Below are 16,896 nucleotides of genomic sequence, written 5' to 3'. Positions count from 1 at the left end.
TTTCTTTCTTTCTTTCTTTCTTTCTTTCTTTCTTTCTTTCTTTCTTTCTTTCTTTCTTTCTTTCTTTCTTTCTTTCTTTCTTTCTCTCCCTTTCTCTCCTCTCTTTTTCTCTTTTTCTCTTTTTCTCTCTTTCTCTGTTTCTCTCTCTCTTTTCTTCTCTTTTTCCTTTCTTTCTTTTCTTTCATTCTTTTCATTCTTTCCTAGCTCTCTTCTATTGTTTTCCCACATGCTTCTTTCTAATATGCCAGTGTGCCAAGTGGAGGCTGGTACTTTGCTGAGAAATTAAAATAGACTTGAGAGAGAAAGAGAAGTTGCTATCATGAGATCACAGCAAGAAAGCATCTGGTTTCTATGCCACAGTGCCCCAAAAGCTAGGTGGAGCCAGCCAAATCCACCTCTCCCATCTTCTTTTTCTTCTTTAGACCTCTAAATTATGTACAAATTGCTGTTTAAGCTGGATTTAAAATAGCCCATATATGTTAGTTGATTCCTTCACAAATCAGGATACTTGCACATCTCTCTTAGCATAAGCATTTCATTTCAGTGTTCAGTAGAGCAGAGACTGACAGAGTTTTTTTGTCATGGGTAATTGCAGATGGCTTCTGACAACTTGAAAACCTCTAGAGGTATAGAGAGCACCACTGCACTGAAATTTGAGAAATGTTAAGTTTTCCTTATGATCAAAACCAGCCTGTGTGTTAACACCAAAAGGGAATTTACAGATGGTGTTTAACAGATGCCAGTGATGTTTCTGATGGTCAGGATGTGTTGTATGCTACATGTGAATGTTTGATTAATTGGCTAACATCTTCTCAAGATGGTATTTTCAGACAAAAGAAAGAGTGGTGGCTAAGACTTCTTTCAAGGTCTATAGGTGTGTTGGATTTGTTTTGCACTGATTCTAGAGAATGCTGATTAGTGTAAATCATCTTGCATTGCAACACTTGACCAAGGCCTATAATCATGTCACTACTTCATCTGATTGAGAAGTCCCCAGATTAAGCAGACTGCTTACGGTGAGAAGTCCCCTCTTCACCAGGTGAGAGTTTGAAACCAGCTGCATTCTGAAATCTGAAAGAGAGAAAGAATCCATGAACTGCTTTGTAAAATGGTCTCTTCCTCATTACCCTAATCACACAAGTATGCTGAGGGCTGAAATCAGCTTTTTTCCTTTTCTTCTTTTAAATTGGACTCATGAGGACTAATGAAGACTGAATTGAAAAGGATCACTTGGGTCATCTTGGTCTCATTCCTGGAATAATAGACATTGGAGCAGAGGACGTCATTAAACTTCTATCTGTCCTGCTGCATGCTTCAGGACACAACATTTCCCAATGCCCTCTAAGCCATGTGGATCCTCTTGGAGAAATAAGTGCCTGTATAATGTGCCATAGTATAAATCAAGGCGATTGCTTATCTCAGGATTTAATTTCTTAAATGAAATAGTATCTGAAAATTACATTTCTTAGGTGAAATTCTTAGGTAATTCAGAGGAAAGCAAAAGTACCTAACATTTTCTGTTGCCCTCTTGAATCTTGTAGCCCAAGTGGCAGTGATTTAAACCCTGAGTGGTAGCAACATATGCATGAGAGATACTAATACTACCTATAGCATTAGTTTCCTGTGTTTATCCTCTGAGATGTGGTAGTTGCCAGTCTTCAGTGCTGGGGAGTAAGACAAAAGGAGAATGAACACATGGAAGGATTAAATTATGTGTCCAAGGTCATACAAAGGCACCTGTGGCAATCAGTAATTAGATATATGCAACCTAAGTGTTAGTACAGTGCATAAATTAAAGGGGTGGCCTTCTTTCCGATTTTTTTTTTAGTATTTAAAATCAGAAATGAACCTTCAGACTGTAGTGCTTGTCAAGTTTTTAACTAACATTTAGTCAAGTAGTGCAAATTGCTAATATTGTGCTCTCTGTAGTTAATGAGGATTTCTGCGTATTCATGGACATGTTGAGCTCCAGTCTAGTACTTCGATTCAGCCACTGTTTTCCCATTACCCTTTCCTTGAGGTTGCTCTTATTTTGATGGAGTGTTCTTATTGCTGTGAGACCTGTCAAAGCTTAACAAAAGAAGTCAGCAGACATGGGATAGGGGCACTGTTTGCTTTCTGGTAGGATAGAACAAACATTTATCTCATCAACATGGAGCAATAGCACAATGGTCACTAGACTAAGTCTGGCAAAGCACAATAGAAGCATTGATATTACAAACATAAAACTTGGTTAATAATCAAGTGTAATGAGAAGTACCATGTTCTGGCTGTGGATGAATCTGAGTGCAGGAGAACTCTCAGGCTTGGAGGTTCCATACTATGCTTCAGATGCATATGTTAAGGAAAAGAATTATGCAGTTGTGGATATAGTGCACATATAACAAGAGCATTGTCACCAGTAGATTGAATTTGTGAGGACCTGAGCATTATCAGCTCTCAAAAATTTTAATGTCAATTACTAGTGCAGGAGACAAGACTAGAAAATTCTCACCCGTCCCCCACCCCAAGAAAGAAAGAAAGAAAGAAAGAAAGAAAGAAAGAAAGAAAGAAAGAAAGAAAGAAAGAAAGAAAGAAAGAAAGAAAGAAAGAAAGAAAGAAAGAAAGAAAGAAAGAAAGAAAGAAAGAAAGAAAGAAAGAAAGAAAGAAAGAAAGAAAGAAAGAAAGAAAGAAAGAAAGAAAGAAAGAAAGAAAGAAAGAAAGAAAGAAAGAAAGAAAGAAAGAAAGAAAGAAAGAAAAGAAAGAAAGAGAAAGAAAAGAAAGAAAGAAAGAGAAATAAAGAAAGATCTAGGAGAAAAGTCTGTGTTAAAATAATACTTTTCATCATTGGGTATCTTTGCCTTGTATGTAACATCCTTGCTTTGTACACCAGATGAAAGTAACATCTGTGGCTCCATTTGTCTAACAAGCAGTTTTCCTGCAGGCTCTCTAATACTTACCCTGGAGGGAGTTTGTGGATCTTATCTAAGAGGAAGAATTACTTTGTTGTGGCTGTGACATGTTCTTTAAACAATATTCAAAAACCATATGAAAACATATTATATAGAAGAAGAACCTTTTTGTGAGTCTCAGTGGAGAAGACAAGAATGAGAAGTTTCCCTGTTCCATTTTCTGGCTCTACGCTGTTTCTTAACCAAAGGCTAGGAAGCTGTTTAAGTCACAGGGCTCAGTAATTAATATTCTAACAAACAAAAGCAAACTAAAAAGATTTTCTGCTTTCTCTTTCTCTTTTCTGCTTCTCGTATTCACCTGTTCCCCATACTTTTGAGATGGCTTTCCAGCCTGGCATGTATTTAGGCACTGTACTATTTCCACTGCTATTTGCTGTGCAGATCACAGAATCCATTCTTCATCTGACAGAGTAATTTAATCCTTAATTCTCTAAACCATGTATTAAAAAATGCTGCTACTGGCACTGCTCCGCTTGAACTCCTGCCCTACTTTCTCCAGCCCTGTCCTTCAAGGATGCACAGACTGCTGGCCAGTGATATGGCTGGTACTGACCCATTGGATGATGGTGTATCACTTAAACTCCAGGTGGTCTCAAGATCTGGCTTTGCATCCTGAGCCTGTGGGTGATTTACAGCAGCAGATTCACTCTTCCATTGAAATGGAAAATTAAACAGATTTATTGATGCTGGGTTTGACTGCCATTTTCAATAGATCTTTGATTATGAAGAACTCTATTTTCAGAAAACTGACAATTGAAAGCTCTGTGAGGACAGTCCTAGCTAGTGACAGCCTTTAAATAGCCACCCAAAGGTACTAGCAGAAGCCATCGCCACTGCTCCACTATGCCCTGACAGTGCAGTCCAGTCTCCAACCTGAAGAAACTGGTACAGAAACCAGAAGTCTGTTCCTCATTCTTGTCTCCTTCAGTTATGCCTGTAGGTTGGTGATGCAAATATCAGTCTGCAAGGATTCAGGATTGAGATCACCCATGCATTTCATTCTTGGCTTAGAATCTTGAGTTCACTTTTAAAGACAAATACACTGAAAATTCACATTAAAACTTGTTGCCTGCTTGAAAATAACTGTTATGGTTACAACAGTAACAGCAGCAGCCAAACATTCCATTGCAGAGTGGGAATGATTGTTTTTTAGTAACATTAAATCTCAGCTTGGCCTTGGCAGGGAAATGCCATGCTGCTGCTGCTGGAACACGACAGAAAAATAGGCTCCTTAGGTTTGACATCCCTATAGTTTTCCTACATTCTGGAGGACCCCCAAGACCCCGTGGAAACCAGATGCATTCCTGCTGCAACAATTAACATAACCAGCCTTTACAGGAAGGAAATATTTATGAAGGGGTAAAAACATTACAGTATCTTCTTTTGGAAAATTCTGCTATTGACGTGAAAAACAGCAGGGTAACAGCAAAGATGGATTGCAAATTTTGACAGCCCCGACAGGTAAATATTGGCTTTGTGCAAACAAGTTTCTATAAATAACCAGTCTGCTCCAGAAACTCAACAGATGGCAGCAGGGCTTCAGGGGTATTGATTTGCCCACTGTGCTCAGTGCAGAAAAGCACAGCTGTCAGTTTTGCTGTTCTTATTCTGAGTGTTGCTGCTGCTCCTGCTGAGAGCTGTGTGCCTCGTTCACTATTTTTCTTTGGCAAGTGGAGATGAAGATTAAGAGCCCAAAAGAAATTATTTGAAAGGAAAACCTGCCAAACAACAAAAGCAGAAATTAAACAAGAGCAAAGAGCAACAATAAAGAATGCTGTTTATATGTATTTGAAACACCAGCAAGAACCTGACTTAGTCTGTATCAGGTAACTTAAGGGAGCTCACAGGAGAGGTTTATAGAGAGTGGTCCCAGAAACCATAGTGTGAGCTTGAAGGGCAGGAAAAGCTTATAAGGAGACAATATAGATTTTGTACATGATGAGTAGTAACAGGCTGAGGTTAGAATTCAGAAGTAGAACTGGTGCTAGGAGTAGAACTGGCCTTACCTGAAAATGGTAGCTCTGCCAAAAATCCCTGTCAGCTGGAGGTGACTTATAAATAAATACCAGACAAATAGGCAAACACTAAAAATTATCATGATTTGGTTTTGGGTTTGTATTTGAGTGCAGTCTAAATCTTGGGGTTATGATTTTCAGACAGTAGAGTCAGCCAGTGCAACCACTGTCTCATTAACAAATTTGATTTACAGGCATAATATCTAGAATTACTTTCTAAAGGAAGAGCTTAGACTTCCTAACCTCAGTTCTGTAAAAATGTTTGCCTGTGCTGCAGGTTTGCTCCAAGGGCTCATCAGTAGCAGAACTGTGCATCTCCAGGGGCAGATACAGCATACACCATTTGAGGGCTTTTTTTTCCCACTTTGCTGTGTAATTTCTGTGTAGTTACACAATCAACCCAGACAATGAGCATGTGTCTGTGCTACATCTACATCAGGGATTTGGCGTAGAATTACTGGGTGCAGCTTTTGGTTGTCATTTTGTCCCATTTGGTTGCTGTGGAGTTTTTTGTTTGATTTGTTTCATTCTGTGGTTGTTTGGGTTTGGGGTTATTTTGGGGGGTTTTTTGTTTGTATGTTTATTTTTGATTTTTTTACATTTGCACAGAATCACTGCATAGTTTTAGGAAGGAATCTTAAAGAGCATCTAATTACAGCTACATAACTAAAATGCCAAAAAAATTAATAAATAGGTATCCAGAGCAGTTGAAATAGATGGTTCACATTGGGATGTTTTAAAATCTATTTGTTTATTTTGTGGACTTTGAGTGATGCAGGCTATGTTTCAGTTCCCATGAGCTGGCTATGAAGAGAGCTCTCTTGCTCTTGAGAGTAAGAGATGGCCCACAATTTTCAGCAGAGTTCCTCCTTTCAGGGCCTTTGAGTGCTTGCCTGGATGGAGGCCTAGGTCTGTTCATCCTGCTTCTACATGAGTTTTAAATGATTACAGGAAAAGAAAATTTGGTCAATGAAAATTATAAATCAAGAGTTATGTGCTTACATAATTTTCAGTCTTGACAGGATTCTGTCTTGATTTTGGAAAGAAAATGAGATTTGCCAAATGAGAACGGATTTTTCCCAAGATATAGACCATGAATCTTTTTTAGGAGAATGTGAAAAAGCAGGGCTGTACAACAGACCATGGAATTTTTTTAGACAATTGGCATTACTTTAGCTATTATACAAAGTGCAAACATACAAGCTCTATGCAGACTGGGTAGTTTATAAGTAGTAGAGCATAAGAAATTGTCAAGACTTCTGTCAGAGTTACAGTGTTGCTGGGCTGAAGGATCTAGATGCCAGCCATTTCTAGATAGTCTGCTTATCTACTGCCTTTTGTAAAAGCTTTTTATAGTATTGAGTAAGGTATCTCATGTGAATCTTGTAGAAGAAATAACATTTTTCCATCCAAAGCTGTTCTTTTCCCATACTAAAATTCTGCCTTGATATACTGAAACAACAGACAGAAAGAATCTTGCTTTCTGACTTATAGGTCAATTAATCGGTAAACACTGATCAAGAAGAGTTTGGACAATGTTCTCAGGCACATGGTATGACCTTTGGACCTGTCCTGTGTAAGGCCAGGAGCTGGATTCAATGACCTTTGCAGGTCCTTTTCAACTCAGGAGATTCTACGATTCCAGGTCAACAAACCTGCTTTGTGCCTGTGCGTGTGTGTGTGTGTGTGTGTTTGTGTCTATTGCCCATTGTGGTTGCAGCTGACTCACATTTACACTGAGGTACCCATATCCTACCCCCATTGCCACCAGCTTCTACAAAGTTTTGTGTGCTTAGATGCTGAATTCTTTATCTTTGGCAGCTTGAGGTGTGTGATGAGCTATGGGAAGTACCAACTGATCTGAATATGATGTGCTAAAAGTTCCAATGCTGAATACATTTCAAGCTTTTTGTTAGATTTTTCTCTCTTGTTATATAAATATGTTGTTTTACTATAAATACCTAATTCCAAGCTGTCTCTGAAAACAGAGTCCATTCTCTGTTTTGAAATACAATTTTTCATGTCAGAGATTAGACAGAGGAATAAAATACCTATTTGTGTCTGCTTAGAGAAGGGATGGGGACGGGCATTGTCTAAGAGCATAATGCAAAGTGATGCCAGTTGTCACTGCCTTACACTCATGACCTTGTACATTGGTGACCCGTGAGCTACCATTTCCTTGCTTTCTCGTTTGAAGTACACTTTGTGACATTTCCACTGCACTGTTACACTGTCTATTTTCTTCAACCTCACCTGGGGGAAGAGAGGGAGAGTTATGTTTTCAAAGAAAGCAACATCAAAGCATTCCCTGCAGCCAGTCAAAGCTTAATTTGGTACTAATTCTAATAATTCCATGGCTAGTGATGTGGACTGTTTACATGGGCAACCACCTGCCTGATACTTGCAGCTTTCTCTGAGGGTTTTTTAGGTTTTTTTTTAGTAGATGAGTTTGTGTTTTCTAATAGATTTTAGTTGACATTACAGAGCCAGCAGATGCAATGTTATTGTAATAGCTGTTAGAGAGATTCTTTGGAATTACAGCACTAAGGTTGATAGGAGCCCCCAAAACATTTGATAAAAACACTGAATAAAATTAGAAGGTGGAAATGAACCGCTATACTTAAAGTAGTCACCTAAAGAATTTTAAAAGCCTGTCCACAATATATATGCCTATGCTAGTGCAGAGCAGTTTTTATATTTTAAATTAATTTCATTTTTATTCAGCATTATGTTCCTTTTTCAAGTCATGAAAGTTGCTCCTAGATTATGACTGTGAGACCAGAATAACAAAGAGAGAAAAAGAAGGGATAATATTCATTGTACACGATTTCCACTCGACTCTCACTTAAATGTGAGAGGGAATGTGTAAATTGCCAGTTGAAAAATATGCAAATATCATCTGTTGGTAATTGAAGCAAATATATTGCATGAATTAATGTTTTAATTGCAATGTGTACTGAGTCTACATGTATGTACAATATTGTACATGAATATACATTAACAACAGACCTGTACATCCTCTGTAGTATTTTCTTGGGCCAATGCGTTTTCATCTCTCTGTCAAAACATGTCATGCATTACAGTAAGCTAATGTTTTCCTAGGTTAATCGTTAATCTGCCTATGTATTGGTAAATGTTGCCATGGGCACAGCAACAGCAGAGTAGAGAGATGAGCTTTTGCCTAGCTGGAGATGAAAAATGGCTATTTTTACTTTTTGTACCCATTTGCTCAATCACAAAGAAGAATAAGATGATAAAGAAGCATATTTCACTGCCTTTTAAAAATTTAATTACTGAAACATTTTCATATGTACTCTGCAATATGCAGGTAATGTTTACTATATGTTGATTATTTCAACAAAGCTCTTTTTTTGTTTGACTTCATATTCACCAGATTGTTTTACAAAGTGCAATATCCTACATATCATCAGCAAGGAGAAATCTTATCCCTTTTTCCTGCCAACATAAAAACCACCCATTTTGGATATTTCTGAATCCTATTCTTTAAAACTTAATTCCTTCCCCAAAGTACTCCATGCTGCCACAATGCTGCATAATAAGTTACTTACTTGTGCAGATTAAAATCCCAGACTGACTCTTGTCCCCTATTTGTGGCATTTTTTTTCTGAAAGAAAGAAGATTAAATTATGTAAGTAGAACATGATTATGGTTTATTTTGTTAGCATGTGCAGTGATGAGTCTTTGACCTATATTTCTTGTGTGTAGTGTGTAGTGTGCTCTTGCCCTAGATCTGGATAGTGACTGACAGAAGCAGTGATGTGGGCTGACCTATTTTTCACATAGTTTTTTATATATGTAAGGAAAACACTGAGGTACAAATCTTCAGGTGAATCCCAACAAAATCCCAAGTAAGTAAAACACTTCTTTCAAAAAAAGTAAATTAAAAAAAAAATTAGGCACTATGCCTCATACATCAAGTTATTTGGAAAGTACGCAAAGAGCAAATATGGTGTCTGCTGTTAAGTCTTGTGGGTGTTTGATATAGATGCGCATGGACAAGATTCTGCAACTAGAAATTGCATCCTACAGTCTTTCTTTTTCAAAAAGTTTTTTAAATATCAAATTTGGGCAGTTAGCAAGTTATGCTCAGAAGCTGACTTTCTATGGATGCTCCAGAAAGTCAAGCAAAGTCTTTATGCATCTATTTTCAGAATCTTAGTGTTCTTCTGAAGATTCTGTCCTCCAAGAAATGCCTGCAATAAAAAAGGCTTCCTTCATGATGGCATTTCTTTCTCTCCCTCAATATTGTGCTATTTTGATATATTGAGGGAAATGTTCATATGTGGCCTCTATTAATACTAATGCTCTGTGCAGTTCAATAGGTGAATATAAGCCTGTAGGGCTCAGTGTGATAGTTTGTCTCACTTAAAATTACTGCCAACATAAACAGATCTTTGAGAAAGCTTATCTAAACTAAGACAAATGTATTCTGCTTGTTTCAAAGTAGTTTGTTACACAGTTTGTCTAGGCAGTTGTACTGGAAGCATAACATGAAAGAAAGGCATTATTGAAGATATTTAGTATTGAAACCAGTATGATAATTTAATGCCATTATCTCTTAGAAAGCCTGGTCTTGATAGTGATATATAATTAGAAAAAAAAGTTAAAGAGAGTGCCTTTCTAGGGGAGAAACTAGCAATGCTTTTCTCCTTCACCAGTCTGTTTTCAAATGGCTGTCCAAGCAAGCTCTGAGATTTTGATATTTCTAGAAACACCTAATGTGTATAACTTACTTTAAAGTTATGTGTTGTTATATGGCACATATATCAACAGCATGAAAAAATGTTCACAGCTCTGGGAAACTGAGCTAAAAGGTCACTTTTTCAACAAATTCATTAGGTGGGAAAAACAAACCTAGATTTTCTTTGAATTTTTAATAGGTTTCCTTTTTCTGTCTGAAATCTGAGGGGCCATATTCTGTAGTGCAAGGGTACCATCTGAACAATGCAGGGAGTGTTTCACACAGATTGGCATGCATTTGGATGTCTGCTTAAGTTTAGGTTTGTTTAAATTTGCTTGTCATGGCTTTGATAGGTATGTTCAGCTGCTCTACTTATTTTTATCCTGAGTGCAGCATTTGAAGGCTTTCAGGGAGGCAATTTTGTCTACAAGAGACAGTGGCCTGAAGGCCTTCAATTAGACTGAAAACATTAGGAAAAGTAGTGGGAAAAAGGTATTTGGACAGCACTATGGGGCCTCAGGAAACATTATTAATAAAAAAATTCAGGTGAGAGGCATCTAATAGGAATTTTAGTGTGGCTGGTAACCAATGTAAGTTATCACCAAGGTGCAGAAAACTTTTGTCTCTTGTCCTGGGGTACAATGCAAAAATGTGTATTCTATCACCATCTGTTAAAATGTGGGAGGGGTGGTGATCCTTATCTCTGTGGGAGATATCCTCTGCTGATGTGCCATCTGATAAGATGGGGGGATGATCATCGTTATCTATTCACAACCCATCCCTCCTCCAGAAGATATATTCTGTTAATGGACCATTAAGTCCTATTGTGTGACTGATAAGATTACATCACCCCATTGGGAGATGCCCCAACCAGGGGCAGGAGCCAAGCCTTTCCTACCTAGATAAAAAACTGGGGTTTGGGACCCGAGGGCAGACCTTTCCACTGGATCCCAGAGGAAAGTCGGACCTTTTTCCACATCATCGCTGGATCTTCGGAGGAAAACTGCACCTTCTACAGGAGCACTGCTTCAACAGAACCACATCTGTCATCCAGGAGGACTGCAGCCACCATTTATACGGACTGCTACCAACACCCTGACTGACAGGGTGTCAGGTTGTATTTCTGACTGTGTTGGTGGTTGTTTCTTTTATATTATTGCATGTATTTTATTTTTTTTTTTCTCTTTTCTCCTATTAAATTGTATTACTGACTTGGAGTCTCGCACTGGTTTTACTTTCAAACCAACACATTAATTGGCGCCCAACGTGGGGCACGAAGGGTGCTGAGGAAAGTCAGTATTACAATTTTGTTTTCACCATGATTCTCAACATGCTTACATGGGTTTTATATCTTGCTCTCTATATTTTTCCACACATGGGGAACTATCTGCCAGCTGTAATGCTCCTGTGTAGACCAGGATATGGTATAAAAATTGCTTTACTGGCCTATTATGTCTACTGCATGATAACCTCTGAGGCAATGAACATAATCCGGAATATATACTCGACTTTGTTTGCTTGTCCTAGTCTAGGTTGCTACATCCGGGGTTTTAACAATCACACCCAGCCCTTGGGGGGAGGGGTAAAGGATGATTTTTTCCAATCTTTCCGGCCTGATACAGTAGTTTTTGGAAATGTTGAGTTCCCGCTGGATGCTAAGGACAGCACAATATTGTTGTTAGTTCTGCTTTGTCTCCTCTGCACAGCCTTTACAGCCTACAACATGCTTAGAAACAGAACACTACATGGCGTATTGATGCGTATTCTTGAGGAAGAGGAAAAAAGAAACAAATCAACTTCGTCCACGACTGCACAGAATGTCACAAAGAGGAGAAGAACCAAACAAAAAGCAACAGTGCCCGTGTCTATGCAGACTGCCACAAAGGAGGAAAAAGCCAAAAGCGAAGCAACAGTGTCCGTGTCTACGCAGACTGCCACAGAGGAGGAAAAAGCCAAAAGCAAAGCAACGGTGTCCGTGTCTATGCAGTCTGCCACAGAGGAGAAAAAAGCCAGAAGCACCATCAGCATCTCCACACAAACCATCACTGAGCCAGAACAGCCTAGACCAGTAGCAGTTGCGCCCGTTCAGAAGAAGAAATCAAAGAGCAAATCAGTTCGCATAGTGACTGACGAGGACGTGGCAGGACCTTCGCACCCAGCAGAAGTGACAGAGCCAGAGATCATCACTCGCTCTCTATCCCTGGGTGAGCTGCGTGACCTGCGGAGGGAATTCACCCGCCAGACAAATGAGTCCATCTTGACCTGGCTGCTCCGCATCTGGGACGCTGCAGCCAATGACACCATTCTGGATGGATGTGAGGCCAGGCAACTGGGATCTCTGTCCCGGGATGTGGTCATTGACCAGGGGATTGGGAGAACCCAAGAAACTCTCAGCCTCTGGCGGCGACTGCTGACAAGTGTGAAGGACAGATACCTTTGTAAAGATCTTCAGGTGCACCAAGGAAAATGGAGCACAATAGAACAAGGTATCCGATGCCTGAGGGAATTGGCCGTGCTGGAGATCATTTTCTCAGAAGATGAGAGATTTCCTAAGAGCCCAGACTGTGTCCGGTGCACGTCACAGATGTGGTTGAGATTTGCACGACTTGGACCAGAGATGTATTCCCGTTACCTGGCAACGCTGCAGTGGAGGGAAGGTGAGGACATGGTAGGCGTCTTGGCCAATAAACTAAGAATTTATGAGGACACTGTCACAGCCCCATTTCGTACCCATGTCTCATCCGTGGAAACACGGCTGGTGGAGCAAGTCCGAAGCCTGATTGAAGAGGGCCATCAGAAACTAAAAAAAGAACTTAAGGAAAACAACTACCAGATCTCTCCTGAACCAACAAGAGTTTCTGCCATTAGGAGCCGGCGTTCCTCAGGCAGGGAGAGAGGACACACTCCACGAGGTAACCTCTGGTTTTTCCTTCAGGAGCATGGAGAAGACATGAGGAAGTGGGATGGAAAACCCACCTCCTCCTTAGCAGCCCGGGTACGGGAGCTGAAAAGAGGGACACCTACCCCAAGAAGTTCATCTAGAGTCAATGCTGCTCCAGTCTCTCGTGTACAGAACTCCAGACAGTATCAGAATGATGATATGACTGATCCTCTTGAAGGAACCTCAAGAACCTATTTACAGGGAGAGAGCAACGTGTACCAGGATCAGGAATAGAGGAGCCCTGCCTCTAGCCAGGTAGAGGAGAGGGATAATCGGATCTATTGGACTGTGTGGATCCGATGGCCTGGCACATCCGACCCACAAAAACATAAGGCTTTGGTTGACACCGGCGCCCAGTGTACTCTGATGCCATCAAAGTATGTAGGAGAAGAATCCATCTCTGTTTCTGGGGTAACAGGAGGATCCCAGCAGCTGACTGTAGTGGAGGCCGAAGTGAGTTTAACTGGGAACAGGTGGCAGAAACACCCCATCGTGACTGGCCCAGAGGCCCCATGCATCCTTGGCATAGACTATCTTAGAAATGGATACTTCAAAGACCCAAAAGGATATCGCTGGGCTTTCGGGATAGCTGCTGTAGAGACAGACAGCATTAGAAAACTGAGCACCTTGCCTGGTCTTGCAGATGACCCCTCTGCTGTGGGACTACTGAGAGTTGAAGAGCAACGGGTACCAATCGCCAGAACAACAGTACACCGCCGGCAATACCGTACTGACAGAGACTCAGTGATTCCCATCCATGAAATGATCCGTAAACTGGAGAGCCAAGGGGTGGTCAGCAAAACCCACTCACCCTTCAACAGCCCCATCTGGCCTGTGCGTAAATCTGAAGGAGAATGGAGATTGACCGTAGACTATCGTGCATTGAATGAGGTGACTCCACCGCTGAGCGCTGCTGTGCCGGACATGCTGGAACTGCAGTACGAGCTGGAGTCCAAGGCAGCAAAGTGGTATGCCACTATCGATATCGCCAATGCATTTTTCTCCATTCCTCTGGCAGCAGAATGCAGGCCTCAGTTTGCTTTCACCTGGAGGGGTGTGCAGTACACCTGGAATCGTCTGCCCCAGGGGTGGAAGCACAGTCCCACCATCTGTCATGGGCTGATCCAGGCTGCACTGGAGAAGGGTGAGGCCCCCGAACATCTACAGTATATCGATGACATCATTGTATGGGGCAGCACAGCAGGGGAAGTCTTCGAGAAAGGAGAGAAGATTATCCAGATTCTGCTGAAAGCTGGTTTTGCCATTAAGCGAAGTAAAGTTAAGGGACCAGCTCAGGAAATTCAGTTTCTAGGAGTCAAGTGGCAAGATGGACGTCGTCAGATCCCAACAGAGGTAATTAATAAGATCACCGCTATGTCTCCACCTACCAACAAGAAGGAAACACAAGCCTTCCTAGGTGCCATAGGCTTTTGGAGAATGCACATTCCTGAGTACAGTCAGATTGTGAGCCCTCTCTACCTGGTTACCCGCAAGAAGAACGATTTCCACTGGGGCCCTGAGCAGCAGCAAGCCTTCGCCCAGATCAAGCAGGAGATTGCTCATGCAGTAGCCCTTGGCCCAGTCAGGACGGGACCAGATGTGAAGAACGTGCTCTACTCTGCAGCCGGGAACCATGGTTTGTCTTGGAGCCTGTGGCAGAAGGTGCCTGGTGAGACTCGGGGTCGACCACTGGGATTCTGGAGCAGAAGCTACAAAGGATCTGAAGCCAACTACACTCCCACAGAGAAGGAGATCTTGGCCGCCTATGAAGGCGTTCAAGCTGCCTCAGAGGTGATTGGCACAGAAACACAACTCCTCCTGGCACCCCGACTACCAGTGCTGGGCTGGATGTTCAAGGGAAAGGTGCCTTCCACACATCACGCCACTGACACCACATGGAGCAAGTGGATTGCCCTCATCACTCAGCGCGCCCGTATTGGGAATCCAAATCGCCCTGGGATTCTGGAAATAATTACAAACTGGCCTGAAGGTGAGACTTTTGGATTGTCTTCTGAAGAAGAAGAGGAACAAGTGGCACGTGCTGAGGAAGCCCCACCATATAATGAGCTACAGGAGGCTGAAAGACGATATGCCCTCTTCACTGATGGTTCCTGCCGAATTGTAGGCACTAACCGGAAATAGAAAGCTGCAGTATGGAGCCCCACACGACAAGTTGCACAAGCTACCGAGGGACAAGGTGGATCGAGTCAGGTCGCAGAGCTAAAAGCCGTCCAGTTGGCTTTGGATATTGCTGAACGAGAGAAGTGGCCAAGGCTCTATCTCTACACTGACTCATGGATGGTAGCTAATGCTCTGTGGGGATGGCTGGATCGCTGGAAAAAGGCCAACTGGCAACGCAGAGGGAAACCCATATGGGCAGCTGAGATTTGGCAGGACATTGCTGCCCGAATAGAGAAACTGACCATAAAGGTTCGACACGTGGATGCACATGTACCCAAAAGCCGGGCTAATGAAGAACATCACAACAACGAGCAGGTGGACCGAGCTGCCAAAGTGAAAGTATCACAGGTGGATCTAGACTGGCAGCACAAGGGAGAATCATTCCTAGCTCGTTGGGCCCATGATGCCTCTGGTCATCAGGGGAGAGATGCGACGTACCGATGGGCCCGTGACCGAGGGGTGGACCTTACCATGGACAGTATCTCACAGGTCATCCACGACTGCGAGACCTGTGCCGCAATCAAACAGGCCAAGCGGGTAAAGCCTCTGTGGTATGGTGGACGATGGTCAAAGTACAGGTATGGGGAAGCCTGGCAAATTGACTACATCACCCTTCCCCAAACCCGCCAGGGCAAACGCTACGTACTGACCATGGTGGAAGCAACCACAGGATGGTTAGAGACCTACCCTGTGCCTCATGCCACTGCCCGGAACACCATCTTGGGCCTAGAAAAACAAGTCCTTTGGAGGCATGGTACCCCTGAGAGAATTGAATCAGACAACGGAACCCATTTCAAGAACGGTCTTATCAACACGTGGGCCAAAGAACATGGGATTGAATGGATATATCATATTCCTTACCATGCGCCAGCTGCCGGGAAAGTTGAACGGTGTAATGGACTCCTTAAGACTACTTTGAAAGCACTTGGTGGTGGAACCTTCAGAAATTGGGAAATGAACTTGGCCAAAGCCACCTGGATGGTTAACACTCGAGGGTCCATCAATCGAGCCGGTCCTGCCCACTCTGAACCCCTGCACACAGTGGATGGGGACAAGGTCCCAGTGGTACACATGAAAGGTATTTTAGGAAAGACTGTTTGGATTAATCCCACCACAGGCAAAGGCAAACCAATCCGTGGGATTGTTTTTGCTCAAGGACCTGGTTACACTTGGTGGGTAATGCAGAAAGATGGGGAAACCCGTTGTGTACCGCAAAGAGACCTAATTTTTAGTGAGAACTGTATGTAAGGTTTCATTTTGTATTATATATCTGTAAGAGGGTATTGGTTTGGGTGTGATGTAGATGGTAATAGAATAAGGGGTGGATTATGTCCTGGGGTACAATGCAAAAATGTGTATTCTATCACCATCTGTTAAAATGTGGGAGGGGTGGTGATCCTTATCTCTGTGGGAGATATCCTCTGCTGATGTGCCATCTGATAAGATGGGGGGATGATCATCGTTATCTATTCACAACCCATCCCTCCTCCAGAAGATATATTCTGTTAATGGGCCATTAAGTCCTATTGTGTGACTGATAAGATTACATCACCCCATTGGGAGATGCCCCAACCAGGGGCAGGAGCCAAGCCTTTCCTACCTAGATAAAAAACTGGGGTTTGGGACCCGAGGGCAGACCTTTCCACTGGATCCCAGAGGAAAGTCGGACCTTTTTCCACATCATCGCTGGATCTTCGGAGGAAAACTGCACCTTCTACAGGAGCACTGCTTCAACAGAACCACATCTGTCATCCAGGAGGACTGCAGCCACCATTTATACGGACTGCTACCAACACCCTGACTGACAGGGTGTCAGGTTGTATTTCTGACTGTGTTGGTGGTTGTTTCTTTTATATTATTGCATGTATTTTATTTTTTTTTTTTCTCTTTTCTCCTATTAAATTGTATTACTGACTTGGAGTCTCGCACTGGTTTTACTTTCAAACCAACACATCTCTGTTCACAGGAGAATGTGCAGGTCAGGTTTTTTTCTTTCCATTCTTAGCATAATGATTGCAGAACTCCTCAAACAGTAAATTGTACATAAGTCACAAAGACTTTCTTCAGTGTGCTTCTATGAGAAGACAAATGAATGGAGGTCATTTT

The 16,896-nt window shown here is 42.0% G+C and overlaps 1 protein-coding gene across 16 annotated transcripts in view; it reads left to right on the top strand.

Annotated features, from left to right (window-relative positions):
* The window catches only part of ELMO1 (engulfment and cell motility 1), a 321,603-nt gene that overhangs the window by 240,647 nt on the left and 64,060 nt on the right, over positions 1-16,896 (top strand). The window lies entirely within an intron of this gene.

This window comes from Sturnus vulgaris, chromosome 1 (assembly GCF_052056855.1).
Source record: "Sturnus vulgaris isolate bStuVul1 chromosome 1, bStuVul1.hap1, whole genome shotgun sequence".
NCBI classification, from domain to species: domain Eukaryota; kingdom Metazoa; phylum Chordata; class Aves; order Passeriformes; family Sturnidae; genus Sturnus; species Sturnus vulgaris.
This window is presented reverse-complemented; position numbering and strand designations above follow the sequence as displayed.